This window comes from Cucurbita maxima, unplaced genomic scaffold (assembly GCF_002738345.1).
Source record: "Cucurbita maxima cultivar Rimu unplaced genomic scaffold, Cmax_1.0 Cma_Scf00095, whole genome shotgun sequence".
In the NCBI taxonomy this organism is placed as follows: domain Eukaryota; kingdom Viridiplantae; phylum Streptophyta; class Magnoliopsida; order Cucurbitales; family Cucurbitaceae; genus Cucurbita; species Cucurbita maxima.
In genome coordinates this window covers 274,712-283,417 of record NW_019272111.1, presented here as the reverse complement: position 1 = coordinate 283,417, position 8,706 = coordinate 274,712, and the positions used below count along the sequence as shown (strand labels likewise).

Genomic DNA, 8,706 nt, shown 5'->3' with positions numbered 1-8,706 from the left:
CTGTTTTGTTCTTCACACTTGACCAACCACACCATATTCTAAACTCGTCTCCTTTCCCACCAACCCCGACATCGAGTCTGGTTTACTCTAAACAGTCAATTCCATCTCGATTCAATTCTAAACTTAGATAACTATTGCAATTTTTGTGTTAGGTCAATTCCATCTCTTTGTCTATGGATTCACGGCCGAATTTAAAGAAACTATACCATTTTTAGATTTAATACAAGTCCAGTGACTCGAGAACCCGATGAGCTTGGATGTGCAGCGCTGTTAACCTCTTAACCTCTGCTCTGGATCAAGCGTGGAGCCGAATTGGCTGGCTGGCTGCCCATATCAAGGAGGCTGATTTCTCTCCCAGAAGCTGCCTTATGTCTTCATGTATGGTTGCTAGAGGAGGCCTTCCCCTCCCATTTACATGTCCAATAAGAAGCAGTAAGAATTCACCACATTTCAACCTAACCATAAGAAAAGTTGAATGGGGAACAAAAATTAGATAGGAAATTAAGGAAATACATTGTACTGATAGGCTTATAAAAGGACTATCTCTCTCCCCTCTTGGTGGAGTCCCCGAGAACATAATAGCACAACCCTGTAGTTCTGCCTCTTGCTCATCTGCTTCGTACTCGAAAAATTAAGCAAGATTTGTCGGAAATCGTCAGTTGGGTTGGTCCAAATTGATAAGGATCATAGTGTTCTAAATGTTCCAATTTAGACCTATTACACAATCCAAGGCCAAAAAAGACTTGACAAGCATTCATTCTTCATCTACAAAATTGGATAGACTCAGTTCAACCATCATTTCATGTGTTACAGGTTGATTCGATTGAGAAAGAACAGAGTATTATGTAAAGATTCTTTTGTGGGGAGACTATAAATAGCCACAACCAGTACGAAAACAAGTGCATCATAACTTGACATACTACTTCCATTCCGTATTTAACACGTCATTAGGTGAAATATTATTTTACTTTATGGGTTCCACTCGAGTCTTAAATGGTTCTTGAATTGAGGTAGTATGGATAAAAAAAATTCCAATGATAGCAATACCATTTGATTGGCCGACGAATCCAACATTACTGAAATTAAAGCATTTGCATGCGCCTCGTTCAAGTACTCCACGGATTGATAATATATTCATCAAAACCTGCACAAAAAAGTAGAAGAGAAGATGCATATAAATTCTAAGACAAAGATATACAGAATAGGGAAGGGAAGTCCATGACTATAAAAAAGCTCCCATTCGGCTTTCATAAGAAAACTAGAGTGAGTATACAGTTCGTCAACCAAGTTTGTTCCGGAGTCGTAACGTTGGTAATGCAAAGATTCTGTCATTCCTCAAGAAATTTTTCAATTTGCACAGCTCACTTACAAGAGTTTGCTTCTTGTACTACAAATGCATCGTTTTATCCCCACCGTATATAAATAAACCAAAATCCACTCCACATTTTATATTGCAGAAATATAACATTAATGTAACGGCCCAAGCCCACCACTAGCCTTCGAGCTTTCCCTCAAAGCTTTAAAACGCGTCTGCTAGAGAGAAATTTTCACACCCTTTAAGGATGTTTCGTTCTCCTCTCCAACCGATGTGAGATTTCACAATTAACCCTGTAGACCTTTTGAGGTCTATATGGTTAGAAAGAAACTAGCATTTTCAACGATGAAAACTAAGACTCTCGAGCTATCATCTCTTCCATTACGTATATTTCAACGACATGGTGAAAAATTATAGCTTATCCTCCCTTGTAGCTCAATGGACTAGTTTATTGTAAGCATCTAGATAGGAAGTTATACTTTCGTTTTTGCAATTTGATCTTATCCATGAAATGAATTTTTCCTATCCATATATATCATTAAACTGACAGATTAATTTGAAGCTCATATCTCAACACCCCTGCCGTTCAATCTAGTACAATAGCAGTACATATATGAAGTACACAACAGGATGATGGTTCATGCAATTATGAGCAGTTAGCTATTCCAAACACTTCAAAAGTGACAAGATCATAATGGAATGGCACAAGAGCTTGCAAAATCTCGATGACATACCGGAATTGCCTTGTGCCGATGGGCTAAAGCAGCGCTCTCTCTGTGAAGGAGACAACAACCTTCCAGAGCTCGTAGCGCAAGGCCAACTTCCGCATCCGTTGAAGGACTAACGATCCTCAAAGGTTCCACTCCAAAAATATTATCTAAATTTACCACAGGATCATCCTCTGATTCTTGTAATGACTGTTGAAATAGAACTGGAACCACTGTCACATGACCAAAATGGAGAAAGAACAACAACATTTTATTGCACACAAGAGAAATAGTTTCAGCAATCCACACATGATATTTGGAGCTTGGTTTCAAACCAAAAAAGCTACAGAGATCCGTAATTTTCTATAATTCAGTAAACTTTCCGAAACCCAATGTATTAGACATTACGCGAGAAACAAAAATGCAGTCGACTCAATCTTCTCCTTATCACTAAGTGCAAAATCAAACTAACGCAAGAAACGAGAACTGGGGAGTCTCAAACCTTGAAGCGTAGGCACGGACTGAGTCTGGCAGAAGAGCTCGATCGTAAAATTGGACTGGGCAATAGAACGAAGGGACTTGAGGAGGCTGCGAAGACCAAGGACTCGGAGAAAGCTAAACTCGGCGCTGGCGTCTCTAAGGCCTGTTCGGAGCGCAAAAGTAACTTCGCGGCTGAGCCTCTGATGGTTCAAAGTATTGACCAATTCACCGACGGCCGAGGACGTTGCTAACGCCGATTGGTTTTCCGGCGAAGATTCTGCGGAGGACTTCGCCGTGAGTCCGTCGGTCCACAATGCTTTTTTGAGGTACATCTCCGAATAGGATGTGTGGTGGATGTGTCGGGGGTCTGAGAAAGAGAGTTTGAGGATCGATGCGACGGTGGTTTGTTCTTCGAAGATCGGAAACGGCATCACGAATGACGCCGATAGCAATTAGTTAAGCAAAGCTTAAAAAACGGCCATTGAACTCAATTCGTGTAGCCTTTAAAACCGACATGTCGATGAATCAAATTTACCACCTAATTTGGCTTCCATTCACAGCTCAAGGATATGGTTGGGCTCACCGGCATATTTCCTTTCGAACCTCTCTTGTTCCAATCCTCCTCCTCCTCCTCTAAATCCAGTGCCTTAAAATTCCACCTTCATAAGTCCATCTCTATGCGCCTCGTCTCCACTCCAATTCCTACTCGTGTACATCTACTCGATAGGGTGTGTTCATCCATTTCAAGTTTTAAGTGATGGCTCGTCCAGAGATGTCTATTTACTGGGTAAGTACTAGTTCGTAATCGAATGAACCATCTTCAAGCTCAAGAAACTCAAGAAAGATCAAGTAGGTAATCACCCACGCTTCCACCAAAAAATACTTGTGACGGTTATATAAAACCAGAATTTTAGACTCAAATTTTGTAGGGAGTGGCACAGATTTAGTTGGCCACTCTCCAGTAGAATGATTTTTGAGATTTGTTCAGAAAATAAAACAATTTGAACGTAGTCAGAATTCAGTTAATTTTCTCTCTCTCCTTTTTTGTTATGCATTTTCTTCCAACAACCAATTTCAAGATCGATGTATATCATTACAGAGGAGCCAACCTATCAACAAACAAGTTGAATAGCTCAAGTGGTTAGAATTTTGACCTAACATCACAAAGGTCTCAAGTTCGAGCAGAAGAAAATGTAAAGTGTAAAAACACACACATCGTGGGGCCCATCTCGGGGCAGGCTCACTCACTCACTCCTCCACGCCGACGCCGTGATGACGGGCGTCAAGTTATCGTTGAGCGAGTGATCAGGGAGACAACGATTGCCCGTCGTTCAGTATCCTATCCTATCCAATATTGACAAAGTCCAATTATAACGAATGGATTGACAAAGTCCAATTATAACGAATGGATCTTGTTGATGCGCGTCAATCTACAGGCGCAAGGGTTATGGCATGCTGTCTCTCCAGAGGGAGGAGAAACGATTGAGTACCGTGAGGATCAGTTGGTGTTTGCCGCCATATTACGATCTGTGCCCCCAGAGATGCTGGCATCTCTCTCCATCAAGCGCACCGCGCAATCGGCCTGGGATGGAATCAAATCCCGTCGGGTCGGTGTAGTGCGAGAATCCAACATCGAGCAGTTGCGGAAGGAGCTCTCGGAGATCCACTTTAAGGACGGTGAATCCGTCGATGATTTTTCAATGCAAATCACGGGGCTCGCCAACAACATTACCACACTCGGTGGCAGCATCAGCGAGACAGAAATCGTGAAGAAGATGCTGCAGGTTGTCCCTGATCACCTCGAGCAAGTTGCGATTTCAATCGAGACATTGCTTGACGTGAACGACCTAACGGTAGAAGAGGTGACCGGAAGACTGCGTAACGTCGAGCAGCGGAAGAAAAATACCATTTCAGCTGTCGACAAGGGGGGTCGTCTACTCCTCACTGAGGAGGAATGGCTTGCACGTCTAAAGCTCCGTGACAACACCGGCGAGAGCAACGGGTCCTCCTCCAGCCGCAAAGACGGTAAGAAGCCATGGATCTCCCACGGGCGCATGCGCGGGAAAGATGGGAATCAAAAGAAGGAGTCGACCAATGGCAGGCCGATCTGCTCGAACTGTGGGAAGAGAGGACACCTAAGCAGGAATTGCTGGAGCAAGCTTAGGAACAAGGAGAAGGCCGAAAAGGCCCATGTGGCTCAATCCGAGGGAGGACGAGCCAGCTCTCTTCATGGTATAGTGCGGGAATCCAACATCGAGCAGTTGCGGAAGGAGCTCTCGGAGATCCACTTTAAGGACGGTGAATCCGTCGATGATTTTTCAATGCGGATCACGGGGCTCGCCAACATCATCACCACACTCGGTGACAGCATCAGCGAGACAGAAATCGTGAAGAAGATGCTGCACCTGGGATGGAATCAAATCCCGTCGGGTCTGTGTAGTGCGGGAATCCAACATCGAGCAGTTGCGGAAGGAGCTCTCGGAGATCCACTTTAAGGACGGTGAATCCGTCGATGATTTTTCAATGCGGATCACGGGGCTCGCCAACAACATCACCACACTCGGTGGCAACATCAGCGAGACAGAAATCGTGAAGAAGATGCTGCAGGTTGTCCCTGATCACCTCGAGCAAGTTGCGATTTCAATCGAGACATTGCTTGACGTGAACGACCTAACGGTAGAAGAGGTGACCGGAAGACTGCGTAACGTCGAGCAGCGGAAGAAAAATTCCATTTCAGCTGTCGACAAGGGGGGTCGTCTACTCCTCACTGAGGAGGAATGGCTTGCACGTCTAAAGCTCCGTGACAACACCGACGAGAGCAACGGATCCTTCTCCAGCCGCAAAGACGGTAAGAAGCCATGGATCTCCCACGGGCGCATGCGCGGGAAAGATGGGAATCAAAAGAAGGAGTCGACCAATGGCAGGCCGATCTGCTCGAACTGTGGGAAGAGAGGACACCTAAGCAGGAATTGCTGGAGCAAGCTTAGGAACAAGGAGAAGGCCGAAAAGGCCCATGTGGCTCAATCCGAGGGAGGACGAGCCAGCTCTCTTCATGGTAAGTGCATGTGTCCCCATTGTTGATTCCAAATCCACGGAAATGGAGGTAATCAACAACGATGTTGAACTCGAGAAAGAGCTCCAGCTGGGCGTAGCAAAGGTGGCACCAAAGAGCTCCAGCTGGGCGTAGCAAAGGTGGCACCAGCTAGGGAGCCAATTCAACTGGAGAAGGAGCGAGTGTTCGCTCAGATCAGCGAGCGGGACGAGCAACACAAGGACCGGCGATGGATCCTAGACACAGGGGCAACAAACCATATGACTGGGGCTAGATCTGCATTCTCCGAACTCGACTCAGGAATCCGCGGGACGGTGAAATTCGGCGATGGATCCGTCGTCGAGATCGAAGGACGCGGCACCATCCTGTTCGCCAGCAAGGGAGGCGAGCATCGCAAGCTGACCGACGTCTACTTCATCCCGAGGCTCAAGGCTAACCTTGTGAGCCTAGGTCAACTCGATGAGACAGGCTGCTTCATCTCCATCGAGCGCGGACTACTCAAAATTTGCGATAATCAACGACGGCTGCTCACACAGGCAAGGCGCACGACAAACCGTCTTTACATCCTGGAGTTAGAGATAGAGCAACCTGTCAGTCTCTCGGCCAAGACCGAAGAGGTATCTTGGAGGTGGCACGCAAGGTACGGGCATTTAAACTTTCCTGCTCTAGAAAAACTACAGAAGGAGGAGTTAGTGCACGGTTTGCCAGCAATCAAAGGTGTGAACAAGCTGTGCGACGGGTGCCTCATCGGCAAACAGAGGCGCACACCCTTTCCGTCTCGAACATCCTATCGAGCCGATGAGCCGTTGAAGCTTGTACACTGCGATATCTACGGGCCCATCAAGCCGGCGACCCCAGGCGGTAAGAGTCTCTTCCTTCTGTTAGTCGATGACAAAAGCCGCTTCATGTGGCTGACCCTGCTGCAAGCGAAAAGTGAGGCGGCAGAGGCGGTTAAGTGCATTAAAGCGCGAGCGGAGGCCGAATGTGAGAAGAAGATGCGAGTGCTGCGCACAGACCGAGGCGAGGAATTCACCTCGACAAGTTTCGGTAAGAGTACTGTGACGAAATCGGCATACAACGGTACCTAACGGCGCCCTACTCCCCCCAACAGAACGGAGTGGTGGAGCGCCGGAATCAGACCATCGTCGGGACAGCAAGGTCATTGTTGGTGACGGCCGGGATGCCTGAGAGATTCTGGGGAGAGGCAGTAATGATGGCCGTCTATCTCCTCAATCGGTCACCAACCCGAAACCTTGACGGGAAGACACCATATGAGGCCTGGTACAACAAAAAACCAGTGGTACATCATTTTCGCGTGTTCGGCTGCATCGCATACATGAAGGTAACACGTCCCCACCTCGCTAAGCTCGATCCTAGGGGGCTGAAGGTCGTTTTTATCGGCTATGAACCCGGGAGCAAGGCGTACAGACTATATGATCCTGTAGGGGGGCGAGCTCACGTGTCTCGCGACGTCGTCTTCGACGAAAGCACCTTCTGGCAGTGGAATGACGTGATCGAGGCAGACCATAATCTAAATCAATTTACGGTGAAGTACCTCGTCACCGAGCCGGAAGAAGGAGGAGCCCAGCATCAGCAGCCGTCACCGCCGCCAGCAGGTGCAACCCCTGAACCAGTGAAATTCGCAACACCACGGACTGCGGATTCGACGCTGGATGCCGATCACGATACTGATCTGGAGGCCAGGTACCGGAGGATGGACGACCTAGTAGGAGAAGGTGAACCACCTGGACTGGCAGTGGGCGAGCTCGAAGAAGTGGCCGAACTACATGCCATTAGTGCAGATGAACCGAACACCTTCGCCGAAGCAGAAAAGAACCCGTGCTGGCTGAAGGCAATGCAGGAGAAGATGACATCCATCACCGAAAATCAGACGTGGAGTCTGGAGGATATGCCGCCGGGACACCAAGCCATAGGGCTCAAATGGGTCTTCAAACTAAAGCGCAACGAAAAAGGAGAAGTTGTGAAGCACAAGGCCCGTCTGGTGGCGAAGGGCTACGTCCAGAAGCAAGGAGTGGACTTCGAAGAGGTATTTGCGCCAGTGGCAAGGTTAGAATCCGTTCGTTTCTTACTTGCAATTGCAGCACATTACTCTTGGGAGGTTCACCATATGGATGTAAAGTCTGCTTTCCTTAACGGAGAGCTGAAGGAGACTGTTTATGTCCGACAACCACCTGGCTTCCTGGATAACAACAACCCCAATAAAGTATTGCGCCTGCACAAGGCACTCTACGGGCTTCGACAAGCTCCACGAGCCTGGAACGCGAAGCTCGACAGTACCTTACTGTCACTGAAATTCAAACGTTGCGCCTCTGAGCATGGCATGTACACGCACGACCATGACAAGAAGCGACTAATCGTGGGAGTGTACGTCGACGACCTCATAATCACTGGAGGTGACATGGAAGTCCTCGGAAGGTTCAAGAAGGAGATGTCGAAAAACTTCGAGATGGGCGATCTCGGCGTGCTCAGCTACTATCTCGGCATCGAAGTGCAACAGAATTCTACCGGCATCTCCATCTGCCAAAGTGCATACGCAAAGAAGCTGCTGGACACAACTGGACTTGTGGACAATAATCCTACAAGGACGCCAATGGAGGCCCGACTCCAACTAAGGAAGGCTGGCACTACGACGACAGTCGACTCCACCAATTACCGCAGCATTGTCGGGAGTCTGCGTTATCTGGTAAACTCTCGTCCTGATCTTGCTTATTCTGTTGGATATGTGAGCCGGTTTATGGAAGCACCTAGGGAGGAGCATTTAGTGGCTGTCAAGCGCATCCTGCGCTATGTAGCTAGAACCAGAGGCTGGGGTGTAAGATACTGCGCAGGGAGCGGAAAGGAGAAACTCAAGCTAGTTGGCTACAGTGATAGTGACATGGCCGGTGACGTTGATGATCGTAAGAGCACTAGCGGAATGATCTACTTTCTCTCAGGCGGCGCAATCTGCTGGCAACCAACAAAACAGAAGGTAGTTGCTTTGTCTTCCTGTGAAGCAGAATACATCGCCGCTTCGATGGCAGCAACACAAGGGATCTGGCTTGCGCGACTAATGGAAGAACTCATCGGGAGAGAAAGTGATCCACCAATGCTATACGTAGACAACAAAACTACGATCTCCCTGATCAAAAATC

The 8,706-nt window shown here is 47.7% G+C and overlaps 1 pseudogene; it reads right to left on the bottom strand.

Annotated features, from left to right (window-relative positions):
- Nucleotides 1-247: 247 nt before the first annotated feature.
- LOC111472982 lies at nt 248-3,157 on the bottom strand (annotated as a pseudogene).
- Nucleotides 3,158-8,706: the final 5,549 nt, after the last annotated feature.